Raw genomic sequence first — 20,330 nt, forward strand, 5'->3', positions numbered from 1 at the left:
CAATTCCATCTTCTCCCACTGCCGGCCACTGGGCTTCCTTTCACCACCATATTTGGTGAGTGGAAAAGCCAAGCGGATGCTTCACATTTATACATCTGGTGAAATATCTGTCTCATTGTTCTATCTGTGGTATCAGAATCAACCAATAGGAACCTCTATGCAAAAATGTAGCTACTCAAATGTTTTAACTCTGAGGTTTTGAGTTTCGAATAGTCTTGAAAGCATTGTTGCCATGTTCACGGTTTTCCCGCAAAATTGGGATACTTTGAAAACGATGTCACGGGTGAAAATGTATTGGTTGTGGGTTTTTTGGGGCTATTTCTAAGTTGCACCTCCACTGTCATGGCATTTCTCTTAAACAATATGCAGTATATTTCACTGTAATCTGCTGCTTACTGTCAGGCTATCACGACCCAGGATAAGACCCAGATACAGATAGGAGGCGGATAGTTCAATTCTCTGATTATTTATTATAACACAGGGGCAGGCAAAAGGCAGGTCGAGGGCAGGCAGAGGTTTGTAACCAGGTCAGAGTCAGTAAAGGTTCAGGACAGGCAGAAAGGTCAGAACCGGGAAGATTAGAAACAAAAACTTGAGAACAGGAAAACAATGGGAAACATGCTGGTAAGACCTGACAATACAAGACTGAACTGGCAACAGCCAAACAGAAAACGCAGGTATAAATACACAGGGGATAATGGGGAAAAATGAGAGACACCTGGTGGCGGTTGGAGACAAGCACAAGACAGGTGAAACAGATCAGGGTGTGACACAGATCAGGGTGTGACACCGATCAGGGTGTGACACCGATCAGGGTGTGACACCGATCAGGGTGTGACACCGATCAGGGTGTGACACCGATCAGGGTGCGACACCGATCAGGGTGCGACACCGATCAGGGTGCGACACCGATCAGGGTGTGACACAGGCAGTGAGGCAGGCTGTTGCTGACCTAAGACCTAAGGATGTATGTATCAGATGTTCAACATGCTCTGCTCACACCTACTGTGATGGTCTGGGCCTAAACCACACAAAAACACTAGACCTTATTTGACACATTTGAGTTAACTGCAGTGAATGGATGGCGAGCAGCAAATAGTTTGAACTTCCTCATGCTGTTGCTGAGAGGAAATACTCTTGAGATTTTGTAATACTTTAACCTCAGGATACAAAGAACGATTACAACAGCATTCACTTTCACTGCTAACTCAAATTGTTCAATCCAAACAGTCCATTTGCTTTCCTTCCCCTCGAAAGATTCTGGCATGAGCACCGGCTGGTCAATCCGTCTGTCCGTGGCACCCGGCTGATCCACCACCAGCTGTCGTTCGGTTGGTGGTTATTTGATTGCTGTTCCCAGGTTGTTTCGACTTCTCCCTCCATTTTCCCACCAAAGTGGCTTTGCAGCGCCATTTTGAGCCATCGAAACATGCTGACTGGATTTGTGCAATTTTATTTATTTTTTTCAGGACAGAGAACGTAAAGTGGGTGAGTGCATTCGTGACTTTGGTCATGATTTAAGCAGACTAGCTTCAAAAGGTTTATCCAGATGAAAGTGCGACCTGATTCACTGGCACGAGATCATTTTATTACACACATTGGGTGCAGTTATCTTTGTATGCACCTGCTCAAAGGAGTACCAAAAACTTTGGAAGAGGCCATTAGCATTGCTATAGAGCTTGATCAGATACAGCCTGGACCAGGGGAGAGGGGAGGGAGGATCTAGTTTCCCCGGGAACGACAGAGGACGACCTATTTTGACCAATAGCAGGGTCTGCTGGCACTGTGGTTGCACATTGCACATGAAAAAAAAAAAATAGGTAGGCTACAGGATTCTAACTAGCTGCCATACTCTCCCACCACAGCAAAGTGGGATGTAAAAACAGTTCATCCAAAAGCTGGACATAGATTTCAGCCAGCTAACTGAGGTGCAGCTGAGAGCTGTAAAAAGAAATTGGTGGGAAGGAATGTGGAAGTGTTTAAAACAATGGTGATTTTTTTTTTTTTTTTTTTTTTTTTTTTACTTGGGCGACACAAGGATTGACACAGGGGACACCAGGCCTATCAAACGAGTGTTGAGGTTGGGTACCTGTTCATCTGGAAGCAGAGTTTCACAAGCATTCGCAGGACATGCTAGAAAGGGGAAAAGTTAACCCATCCGACAGTGTCCATGGACACCACCAGTGGTGTTATTAAGAAAGGAGGACGGCTCAATCAGGTTCTGTGCGATTAACAGAAGGCTAAACGAGAACACTGGTTAAAGATGCTTATCCACTTCCTAGGATCGACGAGACCTTGGACTCGCTAGCTCAGTGGTTTTCCACTTTAGACTTAGCCAGTGGGTATCGGCAAAGTGGAGATGCATCTCAAGGATGGTTGCAAAACTGTTTTTGTGACAAAGAGAATTTTGAATTCCAGGTCATTGGGTTTGGGTTGACAAATGCTCCAAGCAGCTTCCAGCGTCTCATGGACCTGGTTCTGGCTGATTTACAGTGGACAACATGTCTGGTGTACTTAGACGACATCGTAGTGTTTGGTCCTACATTCCAGGAGGATGTGAAACGTTTAGACAAGGTTTTCACCAGATTGGAGCAGGCAGGACTTAAAAGGTGAAGCCGTCTAAGTGCCGTTTGTTCAGGTCGTAGGTGAGCTACCTGGGAAACGTTATCTCGGAGGAGGGAGTGTCCACTGACCCCTTGAAAACAGAGAGTCAGTTCATGGCCTAGCCCCAGTTTTGTAGTGTTGACGGATGCCTTTGTATAGATTGACAAATAAGGGGGACAATGTTTTGAGTGGAATGCAGTGTGTGAAGTGGCTTTTAGTTCATTAAAATCCAAGCTTACCCCTCCCCCCCAAACTGGCTTTCCCGGACCCAAATCTATATTTCATAATGGATAGCGACACAGACATAGGGGCAGTCCTCTTCCAGAAACGAGAGAGAGAGAGAGAGAACGAGAGAGAGAGAGAACGAGAGAGAATGAGAGAGAGAGAGAGAGAGAGAACGAGAGAGAACGAGAGAGCGAGAGAGAGAACGAGAGAGAGAGAGCATGTGCCACTTGGCCACTGTCAAAACAGGAGAGGAAGTATTCAAATCAAATCCAATTTTATTAGTCACATACACGTGTTTAGCAGATGTTATTGTGGGGGTAGCGAAATGCTTGTGTTTCTAGCACCGACAGTACAGTAATATCTAACCATTTCACAACATATACCCAATACACACAAATCTAAGTAAAGGAATGGAAGTAAGAATATATAAATATAAGGACGAGCAATGTCAGAGAGGCATAGACTAAGATACAGTAGAATAGTATAGAATACAGTATATACACATATGAGATGGGTAATGCAAGATAAGTAAACATTATTAAAGTGACTAGGGTTCCATATATTAAAGTAGTCAGTGATTTTTAAAACTATGAGACAGATGACACCATCTGGAGAGGGGTTGTACTAGAGGAACTCGTACAGGAGATACTTAACCTTTATCCACAATGATAGAACAGGAGGCTATTTAGGTGTTGAAAAACTCACCGAGTAAAATTAGAGCAAGATTTAACTGGCCAGGCTAGCAGAGAGCCATAAAGCAGTGGTGTAAGTGCTGTGTGGCATACGCTGCATACAATTTACAGGGTCCAGCCCCCCCCCCAGAGCACCCCATGACAAGGTCTGTCACAGGCCGTCCTTTTGAGAGGAGAGCTGTAGACTTAATGAGTCCGTTTTACATGTTTTCTCAAAAAAATAATTCATTTAAAATTTCACCCCTGGTCACTATGGATAGAGCGAGGAACGCCTAGCTTCAACACAAATTCCTCTACCAGTTTCTTGGCAACTGTTACTGCTTCCTGATTGGGTATGGCATGTGCCTCTGACCACCTAGTAAAGTAATCTGACACTACCATTATGTGTTTGTTACCTCGTCCCAACTCTGTAAACAAACTCATTAAGTCTACAGCTCTCCTCTCAAAAGGGCGGCCTGTGATAGACGTTGTCATGGGTGCTCTGGGGGGGGGGGCTCTCTGCCAGCCTGCAATCTTTTACAAATGAACAAAACATGAACCACTCTGTACAACCCACAATCAGACAGTTTTAATGGAAAGAAGGAACAGTACTTTGATCCATAAACTGGCAGTCTTTGTTCATGACTGTCAAATGGTACCTACGCGTGGTATTCTGCTGCATTGCAGAGTCCACTTCAGCGCTTAGAGTACTGATTTTGGACACGTGAGTGTCGCACTTGCTCCTTTTCGGTCTCAAACTTATCTGTCATGGTTTGCAGATAGAGGTCTTGAGTACGGAGCGAGAGATTCAGTGATGAGATTTCCTCCGCTTGCTTAGAAATCAATATTTCCATCTTCATCACCCGAGTTCTCTCATCATTCATTTGGTCAGCGACTTCAATGAGTTCTGCTGATTTGTCATCCAACTTGGTCATTGTGTTCATTAACTGATGGTCTTTGGTCTGCAGTGTTTTGAGGAGAACATTGCTACTCTGGGTAACGTTTAACAAAATAGCATGTTATCAATTTGAGCTCCTGTTTGTAGATAACTCTTCAGATTTATCTAGTTTGGCGTGGACATCATCGTATTTAGTTTTGGCTAAATTGATTTGTTCCTGTAGCATATGATTTTGTTTCTGTAGAAGACAATTTTGTTGAAGAGCTTGTGCTTGTTCATCGTCATATGTTTTTGCAATTACATTTAATTGTTCAGTTTTCAAGTGCAGTTCCATAGCTAGCAGAATTCTTCCCTTTTCTGCATCTGCCATTGGTTTCCCGGTTCTCTCCCTCTGTCCCTTTATGTCTACCATTACTCCACCTGTCCCTTTATGTCTCCCATGACCTGCTCGTGCTTCAGCTGTGCACTGCGGTATTGAACAGATGCCAAACTTGGGTGGCAAGACATCAGGGCTAGACTGGAGAGAACCTTTACGAGGCCTGCACCCGATGGTTGATTTTGGAAAGCATTGTTGTCTGCTTTCCCACTAATGGCATAATTAAGGTTGGTATCGCTGCTGAGGTCAGAGATCAATCCATTTGCGTGTGGAGGTTACCTAATTAGCAGGCGGGTGGGGACTACCCCCTCTGATAGCTTGCACATTATTAGAACATTTTGAAAGGAAAAAAATGTTTTTCCTAATTTTCCAAAGTTTGGTTTTGGAATATATTGGGAGCTGCAAAAACAATTTTATTCTATTTATAGATGTTAATGTACCATCAGTACTGGACAATACTGTGGAAGTTGGATGCGAATGAATTTGCAAAAGCAAATTGAATTAATCAATGATAATGATTAATCATACCTGGATAGGCTATCTGGGAATTCAACTTTAAATTAACCTGGGGAGTTGGTTCATCTAGGTTACTATTGCAAAGTTTAAGGTGTCTCATTTAATTGGAAGAACCTAGAATGGTATGTCCGACAATTTAAATAAATAAATTGAATGAGACGATAATACCGAAGCAATTGAGATTGCTGGATTATCATAAAGATAATGTTAGGTACATTTACCACTATGGTACACTTTCCCCTCAGGCCAAAGCCATATGGGATTCCCGCTGGAGGGGGGACTGATTGATTGTGCTTTGCAGAAGCAGATTTTACTGATTGATCAAATTTAATGAATAATCAAACCTATATAGGCTATCTGGGAATTAAACTTTAAATTCACCTGGGAAGTTGGTTCATCTAGGTTACTATTGCAAAGTTTAAGGTGTCTCATTTAATTGGAAGAACCTAGAAAGATATGTCCGACAATTTAAATAAATAAATTGAATGAGACCCAAGCAATTGAGATTGCTGGATTATTTTAACGTGATCCACGTTTGGATTTCCAACACTTCTTTTAAGAGATGTACTTGCGATTCTTCACCAGCAGTGATGCAGAATGCTGAAATCAAACGGAAGTATAAAGGGCGGGACTTCCGTCGCGCAAGGCGGAGGAATTTAAACGGAACACAGGAAGTGAAAAATGTTCCCCCTCTGTTAGCATCTCGTATTCCGACGATAATCAGAAATACCACGTTCTAAGCACAAAATAGGGTCCCCTTTACCACGGAAAGGGTGGGTTTACTAGTGACGTCTCACATTAAACCATTCGGCATACTTTGCTAGCGTTGTGTTGACCGGAGCGACACGGTACATAACGGATATGCCTGTAGTCTGTCCACACTGGTGTAGTGCGGTAGGCGGAGAAAAATACTTAGGCTCGGACACCAAACGAATATCTTCTCATTTCTAACCTTACTGTCTCTAGAAGTTAATATTGACCGACAGAAATAGTACCGTTTGGCCTAACGGACTAAATCTGGAATTTATCACTCATTGCTCTGACGCTAAAAACCACTACTGGAGGCGCTCTGGAGCCCCTTCGAATGGGAACACACAACCAGTTTGAATGTATACAAAGCAGTCTGTTTGTACAATTCTGTTTGCAAAATTGATATATAGAATTCTACAGCAAAGTCTAATTCTCTCTTAGATTCCTCGCACGGGGCGTAATAAATGTCGTGTCTTTTACTATCATTAACTGAATACTGATAATTTTTATCAAAGATTCTCTGTAATTAGTTAATACGCGATTAGATTGATTAATCATGTAACCGTAATTACTAGGAAGTTGGGGCACCAAGGAAAAATATTCAGATTAAATTTATAATTTCCTAAAAATAACTTTTCAGATATTTTCTTATTAATTAGTCTTCTAATTAATTCAGTATTTACTTTACCTCACGTTAGTCTCATTCCAAACATCGTAAATTGTTGGTTATCTGCACGAACCCAGTCTTCACTATGAGTCATCCATACATCAATTGTCTTAAATCATTTATTTATTACTAACTAAGTAATTCACAGAAATGCATAAACAAACAAGGTAAATGTGGTTACATGTAATGATAGGAGAATGTGCCCTAGTGGGCTAAACCGGCATGTCGGCTTGTTAGACAAAAGGGGAAGTGGGGGTCGACTAAGAAGTCACTACAGAGTGATAATTATAACAATTGAAATGCTAATCCTTTGCACATGAACGCTCACTCATTCGGGAACAATTGCAATCAATATATATATATATTTACGCTCAGTGTTGATCGCTGGTGAAAAGTACATTTATTTTGTAGAATTGTCCGTCTCTCTCCCTCTCTCTCGATTGTGGTTAGAGGAGATTGTTCAGAGTGACATTCGTTATAAAATTGATGTTTCAACGGTTGTCGTTCTTCACGTTCAATTTTTTAAATTTTATTTTACCTTTATTTAACTAGGCAAGTCAGTTAAGAACAAATTCTTATTTTCAATGACGGCCTAGGAACAGTGGGTTAACTGCCTGTTCAGGGGCAGAACGACAGATTTGTACCTTGTCAGCAATGATACCGAATTCCTAGCTGCAGACTAGTAATTAAAATCAAAGACTTGTTCTTATTCTGTCGGTATCGATAGTCTAAGGGTTTAACCACGTGGTATGGTTAAAAGATTCAGCAATGGTACAACCTTTGTCCTCCTAATGGAGAAAAACATGGTCTGCAACCTTTAGCCATCTCGTAATTGAGGTAAGCTCAGTCTGCTGATTGAAAACCAGAGTGGGGGTTTTATTTGGAAGGGCGGAAGAGCGCTGTCCCAGGATGTCTGACCCTAACTGGGCTCAGGGGCGGTCCTCTGATTTAGTTCAAATCTAAAGGGAATTGTATTTTTCTTCATTAAACAGTCCAAAATCATATTACACAATTATACAAACAGTATCATACTCACTCATTCATCTTATACAACAATTAGATGTAAACCTCATATCTGAGGTTATTATATAAACAGCGTTATGGTCATGTGGCCACACCGTCTCCCATGAGCTTCCCCAAGTTGTGACAAACGGACCAGTTCGTAGCTGGATTCTTCACCAATCTTTTATACTTTCTCCGGAACATGAAATTTGTTCGTACCTCAAGTTCTGTGAGGTGGAAAGATTTCCTTTGTTCTCCATGAAAATCTACTCTTTCTCTCTACTGTGTGGCCATGTGGCAGGGTCTACTCAGGAATGTACGACGTCTCTCTGACCACAGCAGCCTAGTTGAAGGAGGCAAGAGGGGAGGCAGGGAGAGGGGGATGGGGCTTGCTAAACCCAAAGAGGCCAACGCCATGACACTAGTCCAACGCTCTAACCACTAGGCTACCTGCCGCCCCATATGTGATGTCATACAGGAATAGTGTTCAATCTCCCACAAGGGTTCACACCACACAGGGTGGCTGTTTGGTACCGAAATGACTTTACCGGTTGATGTGGTTATGGGAACACAACAAAAGACAGGGAAACATGATGTTTTTCAGTGGCTGCGTTTCAAACTCATATAAGACACTCCCTCGTCTACCTACCCTCGCATTATGCCCTTGGGGGAATCCCCGCGGCCATATTTATGGTCGGTCCAAATGATTAGCCAAGCCGTTTTTAATGGAGTTTGTGAGTGTACAATTATCTTCACTTCGGGGCCTGAAACACTCCATAATTCAATTTGCGATGATTGTACGTCTAAGAAAAATCTCAACGTCAATATGGAGTCAACATACAAGTATAAGTTAAAACGAATGTAAATAAGTTAGAAATTGTGCTAATAGTGCACAAACACATCTCGTAAAAGTAATGATATTTTTCTTTGGTTATCTTTTGGAAATGGTAGAAATAAAACATTTTACTCCTTTAGAAGTTCCAGCTAGGCAGGCTAATGCTAGTTAGCTAATTAATTTGCTAGATATCATACAGTAGGCGTATATTAATAATTATAAGGTTAATATAAGTAGACAGGCAATCATAATTGACGGTAGCACCTATAAAGCACCCACAAGCTACCGGTGGCTGAAAACAAAATCGTTGCTGATACATTTCCAGGCAAGGGCGGTCCATTTTTTTAAATGAATTCCTGTCACGTTCTGACCTTAGTTCCTTTGTTTTTGTCTTTGTTTTAGTATGGTCAGGGCGTGAGTTGGGGTGGGCAGTCTATGTTTGTTTTTCTATGTTGGTTTTTGAGTTTGGCCTAGTATGGTTCTCAATCAGAGGCAGCTGTCAATTGTTGTCCCTGATTGAGAATCATACTTAGGTAGCCTGGGTTTCACTTTTGGTTTGTGGGTGTTTGTTTCCGTGTGAGGGTTTGGGCAACACGGTACTGTTTCGTTTTGTTCACATCGTTTATTGTTTTGTTCCAGTGTTCAGTTTGTTTATTGAAAAGACATGAACACTTACCACGCTGCACCTTGGTCCTCCTCTCTATCTCCAGATGACATCCGTTACAATTCCATCCTCCCTCGCCCCTTGCCCTGCAAGTGTATACTCGTCAGACGTCATGATACGTCTTCAGAAGTGTCCACTTAATTTGAAGGCTGAGGGGATAGGGTGTGTCTGTTAAGTGTTTGGAATGCAGCTAGTATGTGCGAAAGGTGCAAGGGTAATTTAAGCACTGTAAGGGAAGCTGTAAAGAGAAATCACCTAAAAGCCACAGGCAAACAAAAGCAATACTTTAATCTAAAAGGTGACACCCCAGAGATATGAGGAAAATGAATGTGTGGCTTAGAGATAATCAGAGGACAAAGGGGGTTGTCACTCAAACTGATGAAGAAATTCAAAGGGTCCTTTCAAAATTGTGAAAATAAACTGTCAGAGGTGCTGTATGAAGTAGTACATCGTACCGTGGTAAACTACAACAGGCTCAAACCTTACTCTGGGGTTGTTTCAAAGCATCAAGTCACTGGCACGGGGACAAGAGACTGAGTTGAGATGAGAGCTGACTTATTTGTGCCTAGTCAGTCATACTACCCTTCAAAGAAACACGGTACTCCTGAGGAAAAAGCAACCAAAGTTGCCTAGGTTACCCTTCTAGAGAAGGGTGGGGGGCATTGTGAGACTGTGGGTTCCAAGGGATGTTAATGCCTTAGTGGAATGGGAACTGGACACTGTCAGGACTGAAAGCTCAGTCGAAGACACAGAGACTCGTACCATGCAAACGGATGTAGGAAGAGCCTGTAAGTCAGCCTTGTTGGGAAGAGCCCGTAAGTCTGCCTTGTTGGGAAGAGCCTGTAAGTCTGCCTTGTTGGGAAGAGCCTTTAAGTCTGCCTTGTTGGGAAGAGCCTGTCAGTCAGCATTGTTGGGAAGAGCCTGTCAGTCAGCATTGTTGGGAAGAGCCCGTAAGTCAGCATTGTTGGGAAGAGCCTGTCAGTCTGCATTGTTGGGAAGAGCCTGTCAGTCAGCATTGTTGGGAAGAGCCTGTCAGTCAGCATTGTTGGGAAGAGCCCGTAAGTCTGCATTGTTGGGAAGATCCTGTAAGTCTGCATTGTTGGGAAGAGCCTGTAAGTCTGTATTGTTGGGATGTGCTGTAAGTCTGCATTGTTGGGAAAAGCCTGTAAGTCTGCATTGTTGGGAAGGACCCGTAAATCTGCATTGTTGAGAAGCGCCCATCAGACTGCATTGTTGGGAAGGACCCCTTAAGTCTACATTGTTAGGAAGAGCCTGTCAGTCTGCATTGTTGGGAAGAGCCCCCCCGTCTAGAGTCCCCCCGTCTGATAACCAGAAGGAATGGGACACACCCCTAGCACCTCCACCTTCTTAGATCTGCCCCTTGTGCAAATATCACCCTTGTGCAAACACACCAAATGTGTTTGATGGATCGCGGGGAAAGAGCAGGAATAGGTTTTGTAGGCCACTATGTCTTCCAATTGTTCGACTGCTGTCATCATCCAAAGATTATCCAATTTGAATAAACCCTTGGAGGTAAGGATGACAGCAGTGGTGTAACCTACAGCAAAACGGATATCACTTATTGTTGATATTTACATGGCGCATTGACGTGAATCACACTGCTGCTCTCTCATTTAACTATTTGCGCTTTACGGATTGTGGTTGTTGTGGATGGCTGTTCACAGATATAAATGTGTATTGGAACCCAATAATGGTTGAGTTAAAGACGTTTAAGCTGCCTAGCAACCATTGTTTTTGAAACCAGTGGACAGCCAGTCAAAATATTGCTCTTGCAACAGTTGCATAGTGTGGATCCCAGCCTATAGAAAACAAGTGGGGCTTTCATTGCTCAATCTAATTCATGCTGATAAAATAGTTTTAAATCCATAGGCGTAATGGACACATGCTCAAACTCGCACACTTTTGATAGACTTAAAGGGGTACTCTGTATTTGCTACATCCATTTTTAGACTTATAAATTATATTAATTGATTCTTGAAGAATGTAACTCATAAATGCCTCATGAGTTTAGTTCAACCGTCAGAACCCAAAAAATATAAGCTTGTTTTACTCCAATATTTATAAACATTGTAAATGTAAACACACTGTATAGTCTCATAACATGGTTATAACTATAATGTTGATATCATGGGTGGTCAGTCCTGTATAGCCTCATAACATGGTTCTAACTATAATGTTGATATCATGGATGGTCAGTCCTGTATAGTCTCATAACATGGTTATAACTATAATGTTGATATCATGGGTGGTCAGTCCTGTATAGCCTCATAACATGTTTCTAACTATAATGTTGATATCATGGGTGGTCAGTCCTGTATAGCCTCATAACATGGTTATAACTATAATGTTGATATCAAGGATGGTCAGTCCTTGCATCCATATCTCTGTCTATTAATCTGAGAGTGGTTTTCAACTTGTCACCCAAGTCATAGACTGTTTTCTCTGCTACCACATAGCAAGCGGTACCGGAGCGCTAAGTCTAGGACCAAATGGCTTCCTAACAGCTTCTACCCCCAAGCCATAAGACTGCTGAACAATTGTATTTTTTATTTTACCTTTATTTAACCAGACAAGTCAGTTAAGAACAAATTCTTATTTTCAATGACGGCCTAGGAACTGTGGGTTAACTGCCTGTTCAGGGGCAGAACAACAGATTTGTACCTTGTCAGCTCGGGGATTTGAACTTGCAACCTTCTGGTTACTAGTCCAATGCTCTAACCACACTGCTGCTACTCGCTGTTTATTATCTATGCATAGTCACTTTACCCCTACCTAGATGTAGAAATTACCTCTAACCTGTACCCCGCACACGGACTTAGTACCCCCTGTATATAGCCTCATTGTTGTTATGTTATTGTGTTACTTTTTATTTTTTTACGTTAGTTTATTTGTTTATTTATATGTATATCTCCACTTGTTGTATTTGGCGCATGTGACAAATAAAGTTTGATTTGAAAATAGCAGTGCAGCAATGCACCCCATCCAACCTGACAGCGCTTTGGAGGATCTGCAGAGAGGAATGGGAGAAACTCCCCAAATACAGGTGTGCCGAGCTTGTAGCATCATACCCAAGAAGACTTGAGGCTGTAATCACTTATCATTCGCGCTAGCTAGGGGCTCCTTTGAATGATAAATTACAAGATTGTGTGAATCCAAGCAAAGTGGTGGTAACCTTTCTTGTATACCTCAATGGTAGCATTAGTGATAAGTAGGGTATATCTGCTGACCGCAGACTGGGGGGGGGGTACGCAAGGTAAAGATCATGCCCTAATTATACCCACCAGCTAGTGCCGTGTGCGATTTGAGTTCAATAGCGTCTGGCTCCAGCAAAAATCATGCGTACTAGCTAGCTAGTGTGTGTACTAACTAGCTCTGTCGATGTGATCTTGAGCAAGACACCTAACCCTAATTTACACACAGGAGTGCTGTATTACTACGGCTGACCCTATAAAACAACACATTTCACTACGACTTTCGTGACAATTAAACTTTTTTTCCCCCTAGCTAGTGTATACTAGATGGTGTGTACTAGCTAGCTAATGTGCTAATGTGCTAGCCAGTGTGTACTAGGTAGTGATGGGGGGGGACATACAGTATGCACTGACTGCATCTCGGACAACTTCTGCTTTTTCTAGGAAACGCAACAATGCTATTCGCCTTTGTTATTGATGACGAAGTGGATGCTTTCGAAATTTCCCTTCTCCTGCACGAAGCTGAACATGATCAACACGGTCCAAGAAATGAATATCCTGTTGATGAGAACATTTACATACCAGCCCAAGCTCTTGTCTAATGATGAATAAAAAAAATAAAAGTAAATTGTATTTTCTCACAATCCAGCCAGGTAGTGAGTGCTAGGCTACATAGGCTACTCGAATGAGAACATATACTGTTAAGTGTTTTTTTTTTTGCAGGATATAGGATATGCTTTATTGTTTGTAATTATTTCATACCCTTTTGTACCTTACTCATGATTATTTAAGATTGTGTAACATAGAATTGTACCAGATGTGATTAAATGGAGTCCACAAAGATTCTTAATGTATGGTCATTGATCGCATGTCAACATCACTAGAGTCTGCATTGTTATTTTCATACATTCTCAACCTTTTATGTTGCTTTTTTTGGTCAGTAAGCATGTAAAGAAACGGAATATGAATCAATCACATGAAGGAAAAAACACTCACTGTACAGAAAATGATTAGACTAGATGTACATCAGTTCCTGTACTGGGTAAACAATATGAACAGGATTAGACTACATCAGTTACCGTGTAAACATTATAAAAAGGATTAGACTACATAAATTCACATGGATTACTGAGTAAACAATATGAACAGGATTAGACTACATGTACAATCGCCATCGCACTGCACACTGCCCTATCCCATCTGGACAAGAGGAATACCTATGTAAGAATGCTGTTCATTGACTATAGCTCAGCCTTCAACACCATAGTGCCAGCCTTCAACACCATAGTACCCTCCAAGCTCATCATTAAGCTCAAGAGCCCTGGGTCTGAACCTCTCCGTGTACAAATGGGTCCTGGACTTCCTGATGGGCCGCCCCCAGGTGGTGAAGGTAGGAAACAACACCTTCACTACACGGATCCTCAACACAGGGGCCCCACAAGGGTGCATGCTCAACCCCCTCCTGTACTCTCTCTTCACCCGTGACTGCGTGGCCATGCACGCCTCCAACTCAATCATCAAGTTTGCAGACGACACCACAGTAGTAGGCCTGATTACCAATAATGATGAGACAGTCTATAGGGAGGAGGTGAAGGCCCTGGCGGATAGGTACCAGAAAAATAACCTTTCCCTCAACGTCAACAAAACAAAGGAGCTGATCGTGGAGTTCAGGAGACAGCAGAGGGAGCACAGCCCTATCCACATCGACGGGACCGCAGTGGAGAAGGTGAAAAGCTTCAAGTTCCTCGCTGTACACATCACTGACAATCTGAAATGGTCCACCCACACAGACAGTGTGGTGAAGAAGGCGTAACTGGCTGAAGAAATCAGGCTTGGCGCCTAAGACCCTCACTAACTTTTACAAATGCACAACTGAGAGAATCCTGTCGGGCTGTATCACCCCCTTGTACGGCAAATGCACCGTCCACAACCGCAGGGTTCTCCAGAGGGTTGTGCTGTTTGCCCAACGGGTCACCGGGGGCACACTGCCTTCCCTCTAGGACACCTACACCATCCGATGTCACGGGATTGCCAAAAATATCATTAAGGACAACAACCACCTGGGCCACTGCCTGTTCACACTGCTACCATCCAGAAGGCGAGGTACAGGTACAGGTGCAGTACAGGTGCATCAAAAGCTGGGACCCGAGAGACTGAAAAACAGCTTCTATCTCAAGGCCATCAGACTGCTAAATAACCATCACTACCCGGCTACCACCCAGTTACTCAACCCTGCACCTTAGAGGCTGCTGCCCTATATACTGTACATAGACATGGAATCATTGGCCACTCTAATAATGTTACATACTGCTTTACTCATCTCATATGTAATATACTTTATTCTATTCTACTGTATTTTATTCAATGCCACTGCGACATTACTTGTCCTAATATTTATATATTTCTTAACTCCATTCTTTTACTTTTAGATTTGGGTATATTCATTTGTAAATTGTTAGATATTTCTGCACTGTTGTAGCTAGGAACACAAGCATTTCGTTACACCCGCAATAACTTCTGCTAAATATGTGTATGTGACCAATACAATTTGATTTGAAAGTGCATTGATTCCTTCTGCACAACCTCACTGGGCCTGGTTTCCCAAAAGCATATTGTGGCTAAATGCATCAATAGAACCTACGTAGAAGCATCTTAAATCTTTCCCAAAACCAAAGACAGTACAGTATGAACATAGGATAAAACTGCTTCTCCAATATAAATCCCTGGTCACGCTTATAGTTAACGTCATGGCGACGTTGGCTTGCGAAGCCAAAGATTTATAACTAAACCAAGATAGACCACCGCCTGTCGTTTCCAATGGGAACAAATGAGTCGTGGGCGGAGCCAAGTACGCGATAGAGAGATCCTATTGGCGTGTTCTAGCATCATTTGCATATTTCGTTAGGGAACGCCTACTCGGGGAAGTGCACATGTGCAATAACTCAATTCACCTTAGCAGTCATACGTGATTTTTATTTTTTTTGCAAAGGGTAAACTCTACACAACTCTGTTCATAGCAGATTGTAGATTTGAGAACAGGAAACTGTATTAAGAGCAAATGGTTCATCGATGACAACATTTGGAACAATATCGACCAAAATCCATCTCGTTCCATCTTCTCGCCCACTGCCCGCCAGTGCGCTTCCTCTCACTACCATATATTTGGTAGTGAGTGGAAAAATCCAAGCGGATGCTTCATATTTACACGTCCAGTGAAATATCTGTCTCATTGTTCTATATGTGGCTAAACTCATGCGAAGAAATACGTCGTTGGGTCTAGCGCCGATCTGCGCATGAGCAGGACATCAAATCAAAGGCACTCCTTCGATAAGAAGTTGTTTTTGACGAAAATGAAAACGTGTCAGTTTGTCATTTTTACGAGGTTGGGGTAATAATATATTTACCTACTTAAGACATTGGATCGAATCTAGGTTGTGCCTTTAGATTTTGAAAAAAAATAACAACTAAAGGAATAATTTTTAATTCCTCTCATTTACTTCTCAAACCCCGGCCTTGTCTGTTTGGTTTGCTTTACAAGCGTTCCCGACAGTTTCGCGATGTTGCGCCTCGGGGTTTTAAAAACTGTGTCAAAACTAACGTTGCGCCTGAAAACAGTCGTAATTGCAGACCGCTCGTAAAACAAGCGTGTGTCGTTAGATGCTTATTTGCCCTCCCGCATAACTTTATACACAGAATCACATGGTTTATCCGCCTCTCTGTGACCGCAGATAACTTCACAACAAAGTGGACTACAAATACAAAGTTGCCAATGTCTTTGCAATTGATCAAAACAATAAACATATTTTTTTAAATGCTTCAAATTTAAACCCGAGATGAATGCATTACATTTTAAAAGCATACAGCAAGCTATAGACCTATTTCAATAATATTGATATACATTTATGGTCAATCAATTCAGTTCTATTTTGCTACTTGTATGCATGCTACTGTCTGTAATTTGTCTCAATATATTTCATGTAGTAGCCTAATGTGATCAATGAGGTGTTAAATTTGTGCGTTAGTGCATTGCTATACGGTAGGCATTATAATAAACTGACTCAATATTTTCAGCCATATGTGATAATATCTTTCTGGGAGGTGATCCGTTGTCTGTATTGTGGAATAATTAACATGTTAAGTTAAGATTTGAATGGAGCTGCGATGCCTTTCTTTTGACCCTACTCTATGAAGTGGACTCCCAAGTGGCACAGCATCTCAGTGCTAGACGCGTCACTACAGTACCTGGTTTGAATCCAGGCTGTATCACATCCGGCTGTGATTGGGAGTCCCATATGGCGGCGCACAATTGGCCCAGCGTTGGCCGGGGCAGGCCGTCATTGTAAATAAGAATTTGTTCTTAACTGACTTGCCTAATTAAATAAAGGTCAATAAAATAAGGTTCAGGGCAGGGTACTGGGCGGAGGCCTGGCTAGTCTGATGGCCTGGAGATAGATGTCTCTTGATCCTGGATTTGATGCACCTGTACTGTCTCCGCCTTCTAGATGGTAGCGGGGTGAACAGGCCGTGGCTGAGGTCCTTGAAGATCTTCTAGATGGTAGCGGGGTGAACAGGCTGTGGCTCGGGTGGCTGAGGTCCTTGATGATCTTCTAGTTGGTAGAGGGGTGAACAGGCCGTGGCTCGGGTGGTTGAGGTCCTTTTTTTAATTTATTTTTTATTTTATTTTACCTTTATTTAACCAGGTAGGCAAGTTGAGAACAAGTTCTCATTTACAATTGCGACCTGGCCAAGATAAAGCAAAGCAGTTCGACACATACAACGACACAGAGTTACACATGGAGTAAAACAAACATACAGTCAATAATACAGTATAAACAAGTCTATATACAATGTGAGCAAATGAGGTGAGAAGGGAGGTAAAGGCAAAAAAGGCCATTGTGGGAAAGTAAATACAATATAGCAAGTAAAACACTGGAATGGTAGTTTTGCAATGGAAGAATGTGCAAAGTAGAAATAAAAATAATGGGGTGCAAAGGAGCAAAATAAATTAATTAATTAAAATTAAATACAGTTGGGAAAGAGGTAGTTGTTTGTGCTAAATTATAGGTGGGCTATGTACAGGTGCAGTAATCTGTGAGCTGCTCTGACAGTTGGTGCTTAAAGCTAGTGAGGGAGATAAGTGTTTCCAGTTTCAGAGATTTTTGTAGTTCGTTCCAGTCATTGGCAGCAGAGAACTGGAAGGAGAGGCGGCCAAAGAAAGAATTGGTTTTGGGGGTGACTAGAGACATATACCTGCTGGAGCGTGTGCTACAGGTGGGAGACGCTATGGTGACCAGCTAGCTGAGATAAGTGGGGACTTTACCTAGCAGGGTCTTGTAGATGACATGGAGCCAGTGGGTTTGGCGACGAGTATGAAGCGAGGGCCAGCCAACGAGAGCGTACAGGTCGCAATGGTGGGTAGTATATGGGGCTTTGGTGACAAAACGGATGGCACTGTGATAGACTGCATTCAATTTGTTGAGTAGGGTATTGGAGGCTATTTTGTAAATGACATCGCCAAAGTCGAGGATTGGTAGGATGGTCAGTTTTACAAGGGTGTGTTTGGCAGCATGAGTGAAGGATGCTTTGTTGCGAAATTGGAAGCCAATTCTAGATTTAACTTTGGATTGGAGATGTTTGATATGGGTCTGGAAGGAGAGTTTACAGTCTAACGAGACACCTAAGTATTTGTAGTTGTCCACGTATTCTAAGTCAGAGCCGTCCAGAGTAGTGATGTTGGACAGGCGGGTAGGTGCAGGTAGCGATCGGTAGCGATCCTTGAAGATCTTCTAGATGGTTGCGGGGTGAACAGGCCGTGGCTCGGGTGGCTGAGGTCCTTGAAGATCTTCTTGGCCTTCCTATGACACGGGCTGCTTTAGATGTCCTGGAGGGCATTGTGCCCCCGATGATGAGTCTGGATGAACCACACCACCCGGTTTCAGGTGGTGCAATTGCCTTACCATGCGGTAATACAGCCCGACAGGATTCTCTTAATAGTGCATCTGTGTAAGTTTGTGAGGGTATTGGGGGGCCAAGACTAATTTCTTCAACAAGGCTCTGTTGCGCATTCATCACCATGCTGTCGGTGTGAAGGGGACCGTTACAGGTCCTCGGTGATGTCCAACCTTTTGACCCTCTCCACAGCGGCCCTGTCCATGTGGATAGGGGCGTGTTCTCTCTGCTGTCTGGCTGCAGCAGTATCATACCCAGGTGAAACGATAACGTGATATTCTATTTGTTGGAGAGGGAAACCTTTTAGATCAAATTAAATAAAAATCAGTTTTGACACGTGTTCTCTCTGCATGTTGTTTTTGGAAACGTATACTATATATTACAAAAGTATGTGGACACCCCTTCAAATTTGTGGATTCGGCTACTTCAGCCACACCCGTTGCTGACAGATGTATAAAATCGAGCACATGCAATCTCCAATCTCTGCTGTTATTGTGAAGAGGAAACATCCAGGAGCCGAGTGCTGAAGCGCACAGCGCGTAAAAATCGTCTGTCCTCGGTTGCAACACTCACTACCAAGTTCCTAACGGCCTCTTGAAGCAACTTCAGCACAATAGCTGTTCACAATAACTGTTCGTCAGGAGCTTCACGAAATGGGTTTCCATGACCGAGCAGCCGCACACAAGCCTAAGATCACCATTGGCAATGCCAAGCGTCGGCTAGAGTAGTGTAAAGCTCGCGCCAGTGGAAACGCTACTCTGGAGTGATGAATTATGCTTCACACTCTGGCAGAACAACGGATTAATCTGTGTTTGGCGGATGCCAGGAGAACTCTAACTGCCCGAATGTATAGTGCAAACTGTAAAGTTCGGTGAAGGGGAATAATGGTCTGGGGCTGTTTTCATGGTTCGGGCCCCTTAGTTCCAGTGAAGGGAAATCTTAACATGAAAGCATATAATGACATTCTAGACGATTCTGTGCTTCCAACTTTGTGGCAACTGTTCAGGGAAGGCCCTTTCCTGTTTCAGCATGACCATGCCCCCGTGCACAGAGCGAGGTCCATACAGAAATGGTTTGTCGGGATCAGTGTGGAAGAACTTGACTGGCCTGCACAGAGCCCTGACCTCAACCCCATCGCACACGTTTGGGATGAATTGGAACGCCGACTGCGAGCCAAGCCTAATCGCCCAACATCAGTGCCCTATCTCACTAATGCTCTTGTGGCTGAATGGAAGCAAGTCCCCACAGCAATGATCCAACATCTATTTTTTTTTTACCTCTATTTAACTAGGCAAGTCAGTTAAGAACAAATTCTTATTTACAATGACGGCCTACCAAAAGGCAAAAGGCCTCCTGCGAGGTTGGGGGCTGGGAATAAAAATAAAATATAAATATAGGAAAAAACACACATCATGCCAAGTGGTGGGAAGCCTTCCCAGTAGAGTGGAGGCTGTTATAGCAGCAAAGGGACAAACTCCATATTAATGCCCATTATTTTGGAGTGAGATGTTTTGACGTTCAGGTATCCACATACTTTTGGTCATGTAGTGTGTATATTACATCTTCGGCCGTTGTCAGAAAGAAACCTAATGCCATATTTATATGCTAGTCCGGAACTAGCAAACTCGGAAATGTCAGATTTGCTAACAGGTTGTAGTTATACACGTGCTGCGTTCAATCAGTTAGCAAGTCAAACATTTCTGAGTTTCCTAGTTCCGACTAGTACTTGAACGCGGCATAATGGTACTTGAAACTCGAAAAGTTCAAAAAATTCCGAGCTCTAGAAAGACGCGTGAGTTCCCGAGTTGCAAATTTCGAGCTGGATGACTGTTCTAAATATTTTTTTTCCCAGTTGTAGCTCGTTAAAGCCCTAGTTACCAGTTGTCTTGAACGCGCTGAAATCAGGCCCATAATCCCAAATCGTTCGAGGGACGAGAGTCACGCAGGAGTGACGCCATCTG

The 20,330-nt window shown here is 42.8% G+C and overlaps 1 long non-coding RNA gene across 1 annotated transcript; it reads left to right on the forward strand.

Annotated features, from left to right (window-relative positions):
* Positions 1-1,113: 1,113 nt before the first annotated feature.
* On the forward strand, positions 1,114-13,263 carry LOC121846555. The gene is made up of 2 exons (XR_006083493.1): positions 1,114-1,488; positions 12,865-13,263. It is a non-coding gene; the product is annotated as an uncharacterized LOC121846555 (long non-coding RNA).
* Positions 13,264-20,330: the final 7,067 nt, after the last annotated feature.

Source organism: Oncorhynchus tshawytscha, linkage group LG05 (genome assembly GCF_018296145.1).
Source record: "Oncorhynchus tshawytscha isolate Ot180627B linkage group LG05, Otsh_v2.0, whole genome shotgun sequence".
Lineage (NCBI taxonomy): Eukaryota > Metazoa > Chordata > Actinopteri > Salmoniformes > Salmonidae > Oncorhynchus > Oncorhynchus tshawytscha.